This window comes from Rhinolophus ferrumequinum, chromosome 24 (assembly GCF_004115265.2).
Source record: "Rhinolophus ferrumequinum isolate MPI-CBG mRhiFer1 chromosome 24, mRhiFer1_v1.p, whole genome shotgun sequence".
Lineage (NCBI taxonomy): Eukaryota > Metazoa > Chordata > Mammalia > Chiroptera > Rhinolophidae > Rhinolophus > Rhinolophus ferrumequinum.
Window position 1 is genome coordinate 25,164,800 of NC_046307.1, and position 19,361 is coordinate 25,184,160.

Here is a 19,361-nt window from a genome sequence, read left to right on the forward strand (position 1 = left end):
CTGAAATTGTTTGCCCCTTCCTCTCCGGCTAACTGCAGTCCTCATGTCCAGTGCCATCCAAGAATCTTACATCGTTTCCCTGCTCCAAAGCAGAAAGTAGATTTTTACACAGAAATTTACCTGCCAACTGCACTGCTGCCTTGACATTTTAAGTGGTACCTACCCTTATGTGTCAGACATTTCACAAATAAGAAAGCAACAAGCTTCCCTAATGGGCATTCGGTGTTCAATGAAATGAGAACCCTTCTAGGGGTGGGGAAATCTGGTGCCTGCAGAAGACAAAAGGAGCAGCAACAACAAATATATTTTGAGCAATTATCTCGGGGCCCTCCCACCCACTCTCCCGGTGCTCAGCCAAGCAAGGTCTTCAGGAGGAAGGCTAAGTGGATGGATGCCTCCCCGCTCCCCGCCCGCCCCCCCCCCGCCTCCTGCTGAGTCACTGTAGTAAATTGCAGCAGGCAAATAGAACTACATTGCAATTGGCAAGACCAAGCTCCAGAAAGCACAAACATTGGCCTTTTAGAGTTGAAAATAGGTGAAAAAACATTTTGGCATCAGACTCCCATAGGAGAAAGAACGGTAAAAGTCACGTGGACCCATCTCTTCATCCCAAGATGGAGCCCCCTCTGTGCCTTTGTTGTCATGTGCTTTCCTAGCGATGACCCCAGCTGACTTCCGATGACAGGGAACATATCACTAAACCAGGGTTACCTGGTTAATTGGAAGCCTGAGAGTGAACCCACTAATTCAGCTGGGGAATTCAAGGCCCAGATGAGAGAGGTGGCTGGCTCCAAGTCACCTGGTGACCTGGAGGCTGACCTGCCTGGCTTTTCTAGAACCCAGTCTTGAGCACATTCACTAGGCATAACATAGTGGTTAAGAGGGTGGTTCTGAGGTCAAAACCCAACCGTTGCTTTAAGTTCCAGTTTTCTTGACTGAAAAATCAGGACAATAATAGAACTTAACTTACTGGGTTGTTGTAAGGATTAAATAAGAAAGTGGATACCATATTTCCCCGAAAGGAAGACCTAGCTGGACCATCAGCTGTAATGCATCTTTTGGAGCCAAAATTAATATAAGACCCGGTCTTATTGTACTATAAGACCAGGTATAATATAATATAATATAATATAATATAATATAATATAATATAATATAATATAATATAATAATGGGTCTTATATTAATTTTTGCTCTAAAAGATGCATTAGAGCTGGTGGTCCAGCTGGATCTTCTTTTTGGGGAAACACAGTACCTAGAATTTGGCACTGTGCTTGGCATATAGCAATATGCAATAATTTTAGCTACTAAATATGATTAATACTGATACTTCCTATGTTTTTCTACAACCCAGGTTAAACATTAGAAAATCATATTTGCCATCCTGACTTGACTGCTTATCATTTGATTCTATGTGAATCCCAGGGTCTCAACGAGAGCCAAGGTAGCTATGGACTTCCAAAAAGACATACTGACAGGAAAGGACTCAGGGGGGTCAGGGACCTCCCCTCTCTACCAACCATTGCAACCCTGCCCCCAGCCCCCAACCACCCATCTCCCTAATTGTACACAATGCAGCCTTTAAGAGGGGCCGAGACCTCCTCTGAAATTTCCATAAAAATACCACTGATCAGCACCTTGGACAGTGTACAAATGATTCTATTATGGATATCAGGGAGGTGTCAATTCCTTGACAATGCCAGGTTAGCGGCAGCTGAGATATTTGGGAAGAAGGGGGTGCAGAATCTTTCCCTGAGCCCCAATTCCAGGGGAAATTGTACAGACAAGGGAATAAAACAACCAAACCAAGAATAAAACCTCCCAGACGTACGTACAGCTTTCATTCCTCACTTCCTACAGAAAAACCCACCACTTATTAAAAGTTTGGGATAGAAAAAAAATGATAATAAAATAAAGTTGGTACCCATTCCAAAGAGAGTGATTGGAACAAAGCAGGCACATTTCACGGGACTGGCTGATTTGCCAGCTCCCTCTTTGCGGCATTGTTGCAATTACAGCTATTCTTGGGGATGTAATTCATTACTGACTCATTATTCCCAAGAAGCATAGAAGAGCAAAAATCAAAGGTTTATCATCTGGCTGTGGTGCATAGCACACAGCAGGCTGCCTGCTGGGCACACCCGGAGTGGCAATCAGAAAGCCCAGGGACAAGTATACATTCCACTGAGCGCCTCCATCCGCCCGGATAAAATGATGCTATTTGCATCAAAGAAAGAAGGCTCCTGGCCTCTCGTTTAGCCTTCTGGGCACTTTGCAGTCAGCTGGCCAACGAGGAGGAGCTGCTGCCTGGCACTGCAGGGCTGGCTTCCCTCACTCCCGAGGCTCAGAGGAAGGAGGACAGTTACCAGTTGTGGAGCTCCCACTATGTGCAGCGCGCACTAGACACCTGACATGCTTGGGTGAGGTATTATTAAATCCCATGTAGCAGAAGAGAAACCTGAGGCTGAGAGACTTCTTTCGGTGACAGAAACCCAATTCTGACCGCCTTAAGTAAAAGGGGGAAATATTGTCTCAAGTAACCAAAAAGTCTAGGGATAAAGTTGGCCTTGAAGATGTCAGCTGACTAGAAGAACTCAAAGATGTCATGACTGTCCATCTCTTGCCTTGACTTTCCTCTGTGTTGTTATCACCACCAGACAGGCTTTTGCTTTTGGTTGTAAGATGGAGACCACAAACTCCTTGCCTCATCCTCCTAGCCTAGCAACCCCAACAGAGAGAGCGCTTCTCTTCCTTAATAGTTCCGGCAGAAGTCCTAGAGCTTACACCCATTGCCCTGGCATGGGTCATGTGCCTACCTCCAAAGCAAACCCTGTGATCAGGGTCGCGGAGTGCCCTAGTTGGCCAGGCCTGATTCAAGGACCCACAGCTGGAGCTGCAAGAAAGCCCACCCTCGAATATCACACAGACTGAGAGGCAGAGCAGGAGTGATTCCTTAATAAAATTTGACTTGCAACGTCAAGAGAAGGATTAAAAGATTCAGACGGGCAACAGAAACCACTGTCCATTATAATCACACTGGTGACAAGTCGCCACATTCTTCCCACTGCCGTGTATGTAAATCACTTAGCACACACCATGTGCTCTGTCGGGCTGTCACTCTGGAGCCTACACTACTAGGAAAGATAATGTTTTATGTTCCCACTGGGCACCAAATGAGAGGACCAGAAATTATGCTAGGCAATTGAGACTCCAACCTGACACCTTCTCAGAAATCAGCCATTTTCCTATTTGGGGTGATTGGATGGCCAGTAAGATCAGATTTGTTCGGATAAGAGGACAGATTCCTTATCACCTTGCCCAAGGAACCCACATATAAAAATATGTGCATCTAGTTATGTTCAAAGCTTTATACATTGGACTGAAAACAGAAATAAAAAGACATAATAAGTAAGGTCTAAAGGGCTAAGTAGTCATTATTCTTGTCATCAAGAGAGTAAGGGATAATAAAAAAAAAATTAAATAATAGCAATTGTTAAACTTGTACCTAGTGATTTATACACATGGTTTCATTTACTCTTTAGTCCCAGAGCTCAGAGGAAGGAGGACAGTTACCAGCTGTGGAGCTCTCACTTATGTGCCAGCACTGTCATGTGTGTGATAGAAAATAGCCATTTGATCCGGGCTTAAAGGTGTTAAATGGCGTGCCTGGTACCCACAGCTAGCAAAGGACAGACCCATTTGAGAACAGGTCTCTTGGACTTGAAATTAGTGTTCTCGACCATATGCACAATCTATAGGAACCTCCATTCTTGCTGGGAGATGAGGTAACGTTTCTTAGAAAAGGAAGCATTTGAGCAGTGTATCAGTCAGAAATGTTTGGCTATAAGTCACAGAGATCCTGTTCATCCTGGGTGAAACAGAAGTGTAGGATATTCTCCTCTTATATAACTGAGAACCCCAAGGGACGTGGGCACAGGCTGCCCCAGGCCACATGTGCTGTCCGCAGGACTGTGTCTTTCAGTTCTTCTCCCTTGTGCATGAGCTTCATTCTCAGACAGACTCTCCTCTCAGGCTGCCAAGATTGCAGCCAGCCGCTCAAGGCTGGCAGTCTCCTGGCTTCGCCACCTTGCTGAAAGAAGGGCCTCATTCCCCCAAGAATTTCAACCAAATCCCAGATATAGGGGTCTTATTGGACCGTGGGAATCAGGTGCCCATCCCGACAGCCAGCCATACACTGACTGCCTGTCTCTGGAGTCAGAGGAGCAGGTGGAATTGGCTTCAGCAGAAACATGTGCATAGACTGAGAATGGAGGAGGATGTTTATCAATATAAAATCAGGCTGCTATTACCAACAGGAAGGGTAGGAGATAAGAACAACTGATGGCTGCATTCGGTATCTATTGTGCTTAAGGAACCATCTAAAGTGTATGGCTTAACAGCCACTATTTATGTGGTGCACGGAAGTGTGGTTAGCAATTTGGGCTCACTCGTGCATCTGCGAACTGATGCTGGGTCCTCTTGGGGCTGATTGGTCTGGGGCTCTTGCCTGGGATGGCTCATGTGTGTTTCACAAAATTTCTCAGCCTCTAGCAGGCTGGCCCAGGCTCATTCCCATGGTGGCAGGTTTCCAAAAGAAACCAAAAGAGTTCAAGCACTTTTTAGGCTTCTACTTGCATCACATTTGCTAACATCCCACTGGCCAAAACAAATGACTGAACCCAGCATCAGAATGGGAGGGCACTCAAAGTTACACAGCAAGGGGGTGTGGATTCAAGGAGGGGATGAATCTGTGGCCTTTCTTGCAAGCTGCCACTTGGCCATTTCAAATAAAATCTTGTCCAATTAATGACAGGATTAGGATGAGGGAAGAGCAAGAAAGCCTTTCAGGCAGAGGAAACAGCATTGGCAAAGGCCCAGAGAGGGTCAGTACAGGTTTCTTTGTGTGGTGAGTACGTGTGCTGTGATTAACACATGGAGTGGAAGATGTGGGACTTCAGGGCCATGTTAGGGAGGGCTGTGGGTGCTGAGCCTCGGATTTGGACTTCCGTACACACTGGGGACTTGCTGAAGGTTTCTGAGCAGTGACATGATTTCATTAGCAAGTTCCAAGCCAGGTTTTGAAGGGTAGCTATAGGCAGATGGCTTCCTGTGGAGGACCAAATCCCGGGGAAGGCGAAGAGACGATGACATCCTTGAAGGCACAGAGACAGAGCAGCTGCTCCAATGGGCACCCAAGCTGAGTTTTGAACTCATTTTCGCTCTGGCATGTCCCAGGTACTGCGCTTCCTCCTGCCTCCCTCCAGCTGTGAGACTGTGGAGAGGCCCTGTATCCTGAGCACCAAACAAATGCTGCTGCTTTTTCTCATCAGCTTGTATGTGGCCACCCCCAGGGACCAACTGCGACCAGCTGGCTGTTGGTCCTACCACCTCCAGACGTTTCTTGGTGGGCGTTTAATGCACTAGAGGCCCCTTGGGAGTAAGACCAGCTCTAAGTTCCCATCTGCTCCGTTCTGCTCACAGCTGACCTGTGCTGGTCTTTGCCAGCCCCTCCCAGCAAACACCTGAGACCCGCTTAGGGTATCACTTCTGTGCAGAACCCCTCCGAGCCCAGTCAGAAGTGCAGCGGGCTTTGCCAATGGCTGTGATGGCGCGTTACTGTCCCTGATTTGCCTAAACATGCATCTTGCCTCTCCATAGAAATTCTTTGCAGTGTGGACTCTTTTTTTTTTTTTTTTGGTTTATTTGTATGTGTGTTTTAGCAAACGAGACAAATGCTGGTCTGTGGCAAACAAACAAACAAAAACCACCCCAAGACACAAAGTTGTCTTTTGAGAAACAATAAGCATCACGTTCATATACCAGAAGGGCATCCGGCAGCAACCCTCACAGCTACACTGCAGATTAACCGTGGCGCAGGCTGTGTCCGCAGACTCCCAGCTCACGGAGGCTGGACCTGGCTTCTGCAGCTCCCAAGAGCAGCAGTGTTTGGAAATTCCAGGTGTCTGAATTGCTGCAGTTGCTCATTTATACCCGATTTCCACCCAATGGTGTCCTCTGGGCTATAATGCAAGAATCCTAGCATACTGCAAGGCTCCGTGCTAAGCGCTTGATATGTTTCAACTCATTCAGTCTTCCGAAGCGCCCTTTGAAGAAACTGAGACACAGAGAGGTTTAGGGACCTGCTAAAACTCGCACAGCTTGATGATAATGCTTCTTTCATGATTAAATGCTCAAACTAAATACTGACACTAAAAATAAATGATTTTTTTTTTAACTTTTAATAAAATGATTTGGTGGTTACCAGAGGGTAAGGGGGTTGGGAGGTGGGGGATGAGGGTGAGGGGGATCAAATGTATGGTGATGGAAGGGGAGCTGACTCTGGGTGGTGAACACACAGTGTGATTTATGGATGATGTGATACAGAATTGCACACCTGAAATCTATGTAATTTTGCTGACAGTTGTCACCCCAATAAATTAAAAAAAAAATGAGTTTAAGCAAGTGGAGAGCTCTAATAAATCTTATTGGAAAAAGCAGGAGAAAGTTCAAGCATTACTTTTGCATTAAGCCTTCAAGAGCCCATACACCCTGCCTGGCCTCTCCACCAATGGAGAAGCGTTGATTCCCTACTTTGGGGTCTCTCTGGAGGTGACCCACACCTCTTCCTACCACCTCTAATATAATACAGATAAGTTCACGTTTCTCTCTTCCTCAGCAGAAGTGAGCTTATCAGCATTTAGTGCAGTACTTGGCACAGAGCAGATACTCAACACTCGGTGGAAGACAGACTTAGAGGGGCCCTAGGTCCCAGCCAGAGTTCACAGTTTCATTGACTATACGCAAGTTATTGCCTGGTCTGGGCCTCTGTTTCCCCATCAAGGAAAATTTTAGACAGTGGGTACCTCTGTTTGGTTTCAAGTTGGGGGTAAACTTGGAAAGGTCGTATCTATGGAACCCTGACCTCAGAACCTGAAGATTGGGAAGCACACATGCCAGCCTGCTAGCCTGCGTGCAGCAACCAGCCTGCAGCACCCTCCCCACGATTGGCACCGTGTCTGGAAGTGAAAGCCCCTCCCTCGTGTCCACGCTGTGGGTCTGTGGCTGCCACCTGCAGCAGGGAGCTGTGATTGAGTTAGCAGTGGCACTTCCCTGCATCGCTGCATTATCCTAAGGCTGCCAGGTGACAGTTGGCATCTTTAGCTTCTGTGGTAGACCAGGCAGCATGTGTCGCTCCAGGCATCCAGCTGGCTCTGTTGGCGAAGGACTGGTGAGGATTGCCTTCCTCCTGCTGGGAGCATTGGCTGGTCGCCCTGAGCAGGTGGGTGCAGGAGGCAGCAATGGCACTTGGCTTAAAGTTGAGGGTGGGGGTGGGCAGGGCAGTCACGTGGATTTCTGACATCTCATCTGAGGTCTTCTGCTGCTCAGTGCCTCTGAGTAGCCTTCCAACGACTGGCTTCAAGTTCCAGTTCCTCTGTGAGGTGGGGCATGTTACCTGATTCCTCTGAGCTATGATTTTCTCATTGAGGAAAAAAAAAAAAAAGGCGGCGGTGGAGGGGATTAAGAATAGGTGCCTGGCAAGGTTGTTATGATTCCAAGAGGAGAAATGTCATCTCCACACTCTAGCTGGACACCTGCACTTTGGGTACCTATTCCCTCTGCAGTCACTAGCCCTGATCACCCATCTAAAAAGTGCCCCTCAATCCCGCCCTATCACACAGTCGTGTCCTATTGTCCATGTGGCACTTGTCACAGTAAGCTCTCGTTTAATTATTCGTCTGCAAAATACGTGTTTTTAAATCCATGTTTAGAAATTAGTTAACTTAATTGATTCAGTGTTAAGTTGTGTGCCTCTCCCCCTCTAGAACTTAAGTCCCACGAGGGCACAGGCTTTGCCAGTCTTAGCCCCTGCTATTTTCCCAACACTTTGGGCAATGCCTGGCATATCGTAGGCGTTTGAAAAACAATGGCTCAATAAAGGAATGGCGAGTGAATGAATATTAACTCACTTTATGAACTCTAAAAGGCTCCTGAGATGTTATGAGCCTTTTATAGGCTCATCCTGAGATGTTATAATTATCATTATCAAGGCTAAACCAGGGGCTGCAAGGAAAACAGGTATCCATGAGTCCAGGTGTTCGAGGAACAAGGAAGGAAAAATCTACTAAGATTCCTGATTCCTGGGGACAATGCCAAGTGTACCCCAGCTAAAGTACACAAAAATTGCCAGAGTTATCATCATTATGATGGTTACCATGTATTGCTATCTGCTTGGCACTGCATTAAGAAAGAGAGAGACTGTTATTTACAGCAAGAAAGATATTTACTCGTCCTATATAGCATACACACGTACGCACGTGTCTGAAGTTGAGTTCCTCCAGAGGTAGGCCCCGAGACAAAAATCAGGATGCACAGAGCTTATCTGGGAGGTGATCCCAGGAAGTGATGATAACTGAGTGGGTTAAGAAAGACAACGAAGGGAAAGAAGTCAGTACCAGGTGTAGTTCTGAGCGGATGACTGCTGTGGACAAGTGGGGCTCAGTCTGCTGTCGTCCCCAGGAAGACAGCCTAGAACATGCCTCAGAGCTGCCCATGCCAAGGGGGAAAGAAGCTGAGGGATTTATCCACCCACGGCTGGCCATCTCCCAACAGAGTCAACTCCCTGGTGTTTTCGTCCTGCCCAAATACAGGCTGAGCGAGGCCTTTAGACAAAGTAACAGGTACGTGAAGAAACAGAAGTGCAGTTTGGGAACGGTGAGCACGGAGGGGCTATGGGCAGGGCAATGACAGTGGCTGCCACACCATGTAAGGGCACGGATCTTGGCAATGGAAGTCTGGCTTGCTGATGGTCCTGGGTGTACCTGAAGACAACATTAAGTGATGGGCCTAGGATGCAGGACTGGAGGGAGAAAGCCAAAGCTCACTGCCTCTGAGAATAAAAAGGAGTGACAAGGTGGGTCTCAGAAAGAGCATGGGATTTGGAGGCAAATAGAGAGTGATGGCCAGATGTTAGTAAAATTTATGTTGCTTCGTGAGGTCATGGATTGGATTTTGGTGGAGGTGGGAGGCCAGGGCAGGGAGAGTTGATAAACAGAGTCCTGTGTTGGGCTGGTACAGACTGAACCAAGCAGTGGCACCTGGAGATGCTAGCATCCAGGTAACATGTGCATATTCTCATTGAATTCTTACTGTTGTAGCTTTCAGTATTAGTCAGCGATGGCCACAAAAATGCTCCAGAGCAAATCCTCCAAAACAGTGGCTAATGATAAAAGGTATTTCATTTTCTAGTTCATGTGTCTGCAGGCCACTTTGAGAGGGGCTCAGCTTAGCCGAAGGTTGTCTCCAGGCTGGTGTTTGTCTCTGGTCTGTTCCACGTGTCCTCATTCTTCTTAGACCCGTTACTATAAAGTGCATGTTCTCTCCATGGTGAATCATAGATGCAAGAACCAAACCAAACCTTGGAAGCACATGTATGACCTCTCCTCACAACATCCCATTGGCCCAAGTAAGTCACATGGCCAAGTCCAACATCCATAAGGTGAGAAGATTACACTCTTGTGCACGTGTTGTACACTGTAACACTCTTGGTCACGTGGAAGAGGGAGGGAAAGTGGGAAGAACTGAGAACAAGTCCATCTGCTACAACCTCATTTTACCCCCTGGGGAAACTGAGGCTTCAGACAGGTAAGCTATCTGTCTGAAGTCAAAAGCTTTGTCTGGAAGGCAGCTGGGTTTTGGACCCAGCTTTGTCTAACAACAGAGCTTGTACATGTGTTTAATATGCTGAACCCCTCTGCTAGAGCACGAGGTGAGCTAAGCCCCACAGCAGGGGTCCTGGAGTTCAGCCTCAGAGTCTCCTCACCCACCTGGCAGTGTGCACAGCGCTCGAGTTAACCAGAGGCCACCTGGCTCCTCAGGTTATGCCACGGGTCAGTGTCAGGGGAGATCCTGGGACCTGGTTCTTCCTGTCCTCGCACAGTTCTCCCTGAATAGAACCGTGTGCTCTTGGCGTTAAAACATCACCCAGGGGAATTTCTCCTCTCTGAGAAATTTTGTCCACCGCACTCTTGCCAGAGGTTTTCGAAGCAGGCTCCTGAGACCCAAAGGTGACAAATAGTCCTGTTTTCACGTCCTCGATTTTTCTCCTAAATGTGCCCACTCTGTGAACAGTGTCTGCAAAAGCAAAGAGGTGAAGTTCCCATCATTCAACTCCTGGCTGTTGCCATGGAGCCCATCCAGACACCAATATGCCAGCAACTCTGGCTGCCTTTGCAAAGGAATCAAAAAGGGGGAAATAATCAGCGGGGAAGCAAACTCTTGTTTAAATGCAAATACCTTTGAGAGGAAGCAATTGAGGGAGAAGAAATGATGAAAATCCCGGTAAAGAACACAGAGTTGGGACTAAGGCCGCTAAGCCACACGGGTCCCCTGGTGGGATAGTCCCTGCTCCATCTGCTGCCAAAGTGGGAAACTCGTTTCTTGACGCTATTTGCCAGTGGTTCACATCCCGATCCCCTCTAATGACGTTCTTAGCATGGAGCAGAGTGGACTTCCTGATGGGCAGAGAGCCTGTCAGAGCCAAGGGGCGCTGATGGGAGGGCTGAGCTCGTTTGCACTAGAATTTACAGTGAAGGAAATGAAAGTTGAGAACTGGGGCCGAAGTGAGAGATTTTAGAAGGCAATGTAGGTACATGTATCAGGCTTCCCAAAGGGAAGGGTGCACCGGAGGAAGTGGATAGTGGGGAGGGTGTCTGAAAGCTCAATTAGAGGCAGCCATTCTTTGGATCTTTCTAATGAGAATGAATGGATTTTCATTTGCTAATCTTGTTTTTATAAAAAATGAAATCATCCATTTTTTTTAGCTTAAAATTTGCTAAAGCTCAAGTATTTAACCACAAAGCAGGTTACATCTTATAATTATATTGTATTGAGGATTATTTTGTTCTGTAACCTTTTTTAAAAGACACTTTGCAACTAAAAGACATTTTGCATCTGATCTCAGGGAAAGTGGGCAGAGCTGAGTGGCTTGGTGTGAGGGGAACAGCTGAGTCAATTCTGATTCCTCGAAGCTCCTAATCACACACACATCCCCCACACGTGTCCCCTGAGCCACCGTTGGGCTGCGGGTATTACATGCAAGCACATTGGTTGAGGTTCTGTGGTTGATCTCAAACTATTGTCATCTGCAAGCACTGCAGGAAAGGACACGGGGGAAAAAAGCAACGAGCACTGTGTCTCCAGTGCCTGAGCTCCTGCAGGGCTTCTAGTCAGCCCCAGGCAGCTTAGCATCCAGGCTGTTGGGTTCTAGAAGGATTCTGTGGTTTGGCAAAAGGGCACCAAACTGGGAATCAAAAGACCTAAGTTAGAGTCCCGGCTCTAATGTAATCCAGCCATGCAACATTGAAGACATCATTTCACCTTTCTTCACCTTGGCCTCAGTTTCCATATCTGTGGAATGGGGTTGTTAAGAGAGCTAAATTAGATGATCTGGGTTTTTCCTCTTATTCATGCAGCACCTAATGGAGGTTAACTACCGGCAGTGGTGGGCCAAATCCTGGCAGCAGCCAGGTCTTATTTGCACAGTGTGTTGTAAAAACGTTGTGAGCCGATATCTTAAGATCAGGCAATTTTACATAAAAAAAACAGGTTTCTGGTTTCTCTTGAAAAAAATCAGATCTGGCCACACTGAGACCTACCTACAATGTGACAGTCAGCTGGAGTAAACTGCCCCATTTAGAGACAATGTACACTCTCTACTTGGCCTCAATCCCTCCTACTCCCTATTTCCCTAACCCTAAGGCCAAGGCTCAGGGTCAGTTGCCCATTTATCAGAGAAACTATGTTTGATACTACAGTAGATAGCAATTTGGAAAGCACTACGTATTTAATCGTTCTAACAACTCTAAGCAATAGACAGAATCTTCACTCCCATTTCACAGATAAGGAAGCTGAGTCTTCTCGCTTTTCTGCCTGACTAGAATTATACACGCTTCACATTCATCAGCACTTGCTCAAGGCCATACCGCTAGTAAGTGAGAGACCATGTTTGATCCCAGGCTGCCTGCCTCAAAGCCCATGCTTGTAACTACTTTGCTATTTGTCTGGCCTACAAAAGACACCGTTAAACACATGATTTTATTCAGATCATGACACTGGTTCAGGGAGATGGTAGACCCCCTGGGTTGCTTTTCCCACATCTTCCTTGTGGCTGGAGGTGAGTGACCTGCACAAGTATCAAAGCCATGAGTAAAAAAAGAGCAGAGAAAACAGACCTGAAGGGGTCCAAACTGATGATTCAGTCAGATGTCTTCATTTTAAGAAGAGGAAACAGACCCTCGGAAAGGCAAAGAGCCTTATTTGTGGTCACATATTTATTAGAAATATCTGTGCTAGGACTAGATCAGGAAAATGAAGTGAAGTCAATTTATTTGCCAGATATATTTTAGGCTCCTAAACTCACTTAGGTAGCAGTTGGGTAGGTTTTTCAGGTACAAAGCTTTTTGAGGAGGAGTCAGAATTATGTGGGGAATTGCCTCCATTTTCTCTTTTGCTTTTAATAGAAATTGTCCCCAAAATCTTAACAAGGGAGTACGTGGCCATTTCACATAGTTTCCTTCTGGAAACTTGGAATGTCAGAAGAACAAATGTCCTCAGAGGTCAGCTAGGCCAATCATTTCACTTCACAGGTGAGAAAACCAAGGCCCATAGATGAGGGGACTTTTCCAAGTCAGTTCAACAAGTTGGTGCCGGGAAGCATTACCTGCCTCATATTCTGAGCTCTCCTTGTTTGCTGCCACTGCTGCTGTTAGCTTCCCACCTGCTCTGCTGGAGTCTCGTCCTGGAAAGCATTTTAATGTCTTTCTGAGACTCCGAGCCTCATTCCTCAGGGGCTCAGCATGGGGAGGACATCTGGAGTAAAAAATGCTCACAGCTGGATTAATAAGAGAAGCGACACCTCCGAGCCCCTTCCCTTCTGCAGGAAGGCTGGGAACACAGCTGTTTCTCTCTCTGCATCCCAGATGCTCCCAGGGCGGCCAAGATGTTCCTTCCTGCCTGACTAGAATCTCGTAGGCTTATGTTGATGGTGCATGTGGACGCCTCCCCCTCCATGCAGCCTTCCCTGACTCCCCGCCGGAGTCAGCGCCCTCCTTTCGGCTCACTCACACTGCAGTGTCCACGGAGAAACTCTGGCACACTTGTAGGCTAGTTGTTGCTGATTTCTCCAACTGTAATAGAAGCTGCTCGAAGATCAGGGCCAAATCTGGTTCATCTTTTTCCTTCTAGCTCCCACCAACGGTGCACCTTGCACAGTCATAAAATCATTGCTGCCATTTATTCTAGGATTGTAATCGACCAAGTTCTGAGCTAAGCACTTGGCATGCTTTATCTCAGTGAATCCTCAAAGCCACTCTGCAAAGAAGGTATCATCGTCCCCATTATATGGATGAAGACACTGAAAGTTAAGTTGATCACAGACTGTATTGCAGAATTAATACATTCAAAACTCTCCATTATGTGCGGCTCCTCCTTCCCCTCTCCCTTCACCCTCCACATTCTTCCAAGGCCCTCAAACTTGCCCAGCTTCCTCTTGCTCGGGGCTTTCTCTGAGCAGATTACTCTGTCTGCATCACACCCCTCCTTCCCCCAGTTAATTCGTGGCTCACGTTTTCCTCAGGGCGGCCTCTCCTCCATGAACTAGACCATGCCCTCTTGTAATTAGCTCTCACAACTTCCCAACCTTTTGTTCATGACACTCACAATTTGTAATTCCATAATTTGGGGTTATGCAATTACCCTGTTTTCTCCACCAGTTATAAGCTCGTTGAGGACAAGCCCTTCATCTGTTTTGCCTGACATTTTGTCCCCAGTGCCTGGCCAAGCACCCAACATAAAGTAGGCGCCCAATAAACATTTAGGGAATGAATGAACCTCTGACTTCAAGGCACATGCACTAACTATGATGCAAAGTAAAAAAAGTAGATGCTCATAAATGATTGTATCAATGAGAGAATAGATGGAGGAGGTGATCAGCCACGAGATACCAGCTAGCAAAGATCGATTGCTTGGCTAGTAGGAAATGTGGAGGCCCAGCAGGTTGCTGGTTCGTTTTTAACAAAGTAGGCTTCCTATTTAGGAAAAAAAAAAAAAAAGAACATGGTTTGGTTTTCCACTTTCTCTTTTCAGTAACTGCTGGGAGCTCATGGCTAGAACAGCCATCAACTGCAAATGAAAGAAGAGGTCGGCTCATATCAGAAATGAGTATTTAAGGGACATCTCTATTACTTCCTCCCAAGCACTTTACGCTCAAGCTCAGTCTCTTCGAAAAGCTACTCTATCAGCCAAGCCCCGAAAATCATGTGGGCAATCTTTTTTTCTTTTTTTAGTCCAAATTGGGTTTTCAAACTTCTACTTAAAGGAAGGTAGAGAGTGGGAGGGTATGAACTGAAGTGACAGGAAAATCAATAGCAGGGTTTCAGAGTCATTCTGGATGAAAGGCTCAGAGGCCATATGATAGAAAGGAAGAGAAAGGGAGGGACCAGTGGAGGATCTGTTGCAGGCCTCCCAGGACTTCTCAGAAGGCACGCTCCCTTACCCTGGGGGTGGGAAGAAATGGGCACATGCAGATAAAAAAGAGTGGCTGGATAGAACCCCAAGCCTAAAGCGTGTATGTAGAAGCATATAAAGTGGAGGCTGGAAGGTGCCTGTGAGATGGACCATCTGCCCCATTTATCATATAAAATGGCCCTTCATTTTATATCCACTCAAAGTCCAGCAAGGCAGGGGATTGGCCCACAGTCGCACAGTGAGTCAGCACAGGGTCCAGACTAGAATCTGGATTCCTGATTCCCACCCCAGGGCTCTTTTTGTTACATCGAGATGCCTCACACAGTCGATAGGCCAGTGTGATAGGCAGAATAATGCCCCCCCCAAAGATGTGCACGTCCTAATCCCCACAGCCTGCGAATATGTACCTCTCATGGCAAAAGGGACTTGGCAGATAGGATTAAGTAAAGGATCTTGAGATGGGGAGATTTCCTGGATTATCTGCATCGACCCAATGCAATCGCAAGGGTCCTTATAAAAGGAAGGCACCAGGGTCAGAGTAAGAGAAGGAAATGTGATGACAAGAGCAGAGATCAACCCAGGTGGCCTCTAGAAGTTGAAAAACACAAGGAGGGTAGGGGGAGGGGTGGGGACAGCCAAGCTGAGGAGTGTGACAGTGGCTGAAAGTCTGACCTCCCGGGGCCAGTGCAGTCACAAGGGCTCACAGGGAGCAAGGAAGCAGTGCGTGCAGCGCGCACCGTTATCCACTTATTTCTGGAGGATGAGACGTTCATCAAGGGCCCATCCTTTGAACTGTGACCACCTTCTATGGCAGCAAGTCAGCAGGAGTGATGAGCTGGCCCTGGGGAAGGAAGGAAGTTTCTCGGTGTTCTCTAAGATTCCCAGGCTCCCCACTATAGAGTCTTCCCCAGCCTTTACCAGACAACCATGGGCTCCACGCAGGAAGTGGGGAGTGTGAAGGCCGGCTGGAGTAGTGGAAAGAGTTCCACTACTCTTTCCACTGTGGGACGGGAGGAGTTCCCACAGGGCTGTGTGGAGCACTTCACACAGCCCTGGCACATACTGAGCACTCTCGAAATGTCTGGTGGTGCTGGTGGTGCCCCAGCTCAACGTGACCTTAGACAAACGCAGTCTTTCTGTGTCTGCCTTCCCTCACATGCAGAAGACAGATGACAGGATTGCCTGCTGAGCCCTCCTCTCAGAGCAGTTGGGAGGTGCTCAGCACAGTGGTAGGTGAGTCACAAGTACTTATTGGATGACTGTTGTGTGTTGTTTACCACAAAGCCCTTTAAACATGTAAGTTTCTCTAAGGATGGTTGCCAGATGGGAGGGGAGTTGGGGGGTTGGGTGAAAAAGGTGAAGGGATAACAAAGTACAAGTTGGTAGTCACAAAATAGTCACTGGGATGTAAAATACAGCATAGGGAGTATAGTCAATAATATTGTAATAACTATGTAGAGTGCCAGGTGGGTACTAGACTAGTTAGTGGATCACTTCGTACATTATATACATGTCTGACCACGATTCTGTATACCTGAAACTAATATAAAGTAATATTGAATGTCAGCTGTAATTGAAAAATAAAAATGTTTTTTTTAAAAGGGCTTTTTGCCTCCCACCCTTTGGAGAGATGGCGGCAGTACTGGGGGCTGAGGTGAACGTAGATAAAGGCGAGTCCAAAGTGAGCAAAAAGCGGTGGTAATCATTCGTTCCAGGGCGTTCTGCCATGTTGATGCAAGCTGCTATAAGTCTTATTAGGGGGTCCCTGTGCCAAATCTCCTGGGCACAGAGGGGGCAGAGGGAGCTGCGACTTGTCAACTCACTCCTTTCACAGTGCTTCACAAGGACAAGCCACTTTCTAATAAAAGACGTGAGCTAAAGAGATGCCTGAAAGCTGAGAAAAATGTAGCAGACCAGGAGGCCAAGTAAAAGGAGCTCAGTGAGGAACAACTAAGCCAGGCCCGTGCTGCTGCCACAGGGGTGCCAAGGAGAGCCTGGACCCAACCCAGGACCGCAAGACCCGCAGGCAAGCAGTCTGCCAAGTAAAGGCAGTGGGGAAGACCCGGACCCCACAGGTTCCACGTACACGTCTCCCTCACCCACTTCATCCAAGAATACAGTCACCTGAAGCCTGGGGACCACCTGAGTGATGTCACGTTAGAGGTGGCAAGAAGGATCCATGGCAAAAGAATTTCTGGGGCAAAGCTCATCTGCTATGACCTTCGAGGAGAGGGGGTCAAGTTTCAAGTCACGGAAATGACTTGGAATTCTAATTCCAGGAATTATATATCAGAAGAAGACTTCATTATTCGTATCAATAATAAACTGAGTCGGGGAGACATAATGGGAGTTCAGGAGAATCCTGGGGAAAGCAAGGAGGGTGAGCTGGGCATCATTCCTGAGATCCCACTGCTGTCTCCTTGCCGGCGTCTGTTACCTCATCTTTGCTTTGGCCTCAAAGACAAGGAAGCACGATATCGTCAGAGATACCTGGACTCGATCCAGAATGACGTCGTGAGACAGAAATTTATCATCCGCTCTAAGATCATCACATGTATAAGAAGTTTCTGGGACGAGTTGGGATTCCTAGAGGCTGAAACTCCCATGATGAGTATCAATCATCCCAAGGGGAGCGACTGCCAAGCCTTTTGTCACCTCCCACAATGAGCTGGACACAAATTGATGTATGAGAATTGCTCCAGAACTCTACCGTCAGATGCTGGTGGTTTATGAAGTTGGATGCCAGTTCTGGAACGAAGGAATTGATTTGACTCACAGTCCTGAGTGCACCACCACCTGTGAGTGCACCACGGCCGATGCAGACGATCACGATCTCATGGGAATCGCGGAGAAGATGATTTCAGGGATGGGGAAGCACATCACAGGCAGTTATAAGGTCACCTACCGTCCAGATGGCCCAGAGGGCCAGGCCTGTGAGATTGACTTCACCCTGCCCTTCCGGAGAATCAGCATGGTAGAGAGCTTCAGGAAGCCCTGGGGGTGACGCTGCCAGAAACTAACCTCTTCAAAATTGAAGAGACCCGCAAAATTCTTGATGGTATCCATGTGGCAAAAGCTGTTGAATGCCCTGGGCCTCGGTCGAGAGCCAGGCTCCTGGATAAGCTTGTTGGGGAGTCCTTGGAGTGACACGTCGCGATCCTACATTCATCTGGGATCACCCGCAGACAATGAGCCCTTTGGCCAAATGGCACTGCTCTAGAGAGGGTCGCACTGAGCGCTTTGAGCTGTTTGTCGTGAAGAAGGAAATATGAGGTGCCTTACACCGCACTGAATGACACCTTGTGGCAGCGGCAGCTGTTTGAAGAACAGGCCAAGGCCAGGGCTGCTGGTGACGATGAAGCCATTTCTGCACCTCCCTGGAATACGGGCTGTCCCCCACGGCTGGCCGGCCATGGGAATCGACCGAGTCACCGCGTTTCTCACAGCCTCCAACAGCATCGAGGAAGTACTTCTCTTTCCTGCCATGAAACCCGAAGACAAGAAGGAAAATGTAGCAACTGCGGATACACTGGAAAGCACAAGAGCTGGCACTTCTGTCTAGAAAATAATAATTCCAAGTCACATAACTCAGGCATCTTTGTATTTCTGCAGAAGATGAAGGACTGCAAGGGGATTCTTCTATGTTGCTATCTATTTGATTATCGCAGTTCAGTCACCAGAAGAGAGAAAAGGAATTGAGAATTCCTCTTTTACTCTTTACCAAATAAACCATTTTTCTTTAAAAACAAACAAAAAAACAAACAAAAACACCACAATGGAATGTTCTAGCTGTTAAAAAAAAAATGTAAGTTCTTATTATTTCAGCAGCCATCTGAAAATGCAGTAAGATGTCTGAGCCCGTGGTGAGCTCCCTGTTACTGGGTTCATTCAGAGAGTAGCTGAGAGAGGAGAGCCTTGCGTGTAGGTGGTACCAGCCTAGGCTCCCCTCTGGGGAGGTGGTGCTCTTCAGAGATTTAGCTTCAGAGCCCCTCAGTGAGAGTTCAAATCCCAGCTCAGCTACTCCTCAGATGTGTGATTTTGATTAAGTTCCTTAATCTCCTGGTTGTCTCATCTCTAAAACTGCAATAATAACCGTATCTGCCTTGTTTGGAGAACACGATTGTACATGATTGTTTGGAGAATTCAGTGATATAGTGGACGAGTAACTGATTTATTGTGCCATTGACATGAAATAGCTCTTTTCCTTCCTTGTCTGCCTGCAGTCAAATCCACCACCTTACGCATTTGGTAATTATCACTTCAGCAGATGCCAAAACATGCTGGTCATTTAAAGTCCGGTTCAATTTAAACCTAAGTTCTTCCCTCCTCCTAGTGTGGGGTGGCCCCATGGATCAAGAAACAGGACTAGAAGCGGGGGCAGAGTTGTGGCCTGCTCGTTCACGCCCTCTACTCCTGCCCCTCGGGGTGACGGCCTGCTCTCCTCCTCCTCTGACGTCCAATGTCCAAGGCAGGCAGTTGTGTTACCCATCTGACCTCCTGGTGGTGGTGGAGAGATGTCCCTGGCCTCCCAGAGGGTCAGTGACTTTCCATGAGGTGCTGCTGATGGTCTCTGCTGATGTGGTGACCTGTGTATGGGGATGTGTCTGCTTTTCCTGGGCTGGCATTTAACTTAGCGTAAAGGCAGCTCTGAGGACCACCCAGAGAGGGGCCCCCGGTTCACCCTTCAGCCTATGCCAGGAGTTCACGGCAGCACTTTCTCTCTTGCCATCTGCAGCCCCTCTCAGAAGCCTCCATGCTCTTTCCTGTGGAGCTGCAGGGAACCCCGGAGCACCCAGCCCTGTGGGTCTTCAGGCACATTATACGCTCCAGCTTCCTAC

The 19,361-nt window shown here is 47.5% G+C and overlaps 1 pseudogene; it reads left to right on the forward strand.

The window, feature by feature from the left end:
- The first annotated feature begins 16,153 nt into the window (after nt 1-16,153).
- LOC117016968 (lysine--tRNA ligase-like) lies at nt 16,154-18,085 on the forward strand (annotated as a pseudogene).
- The last annotated feature ends 1,276 nt before the right edge of the window (nt 18,086-19,361 follow it).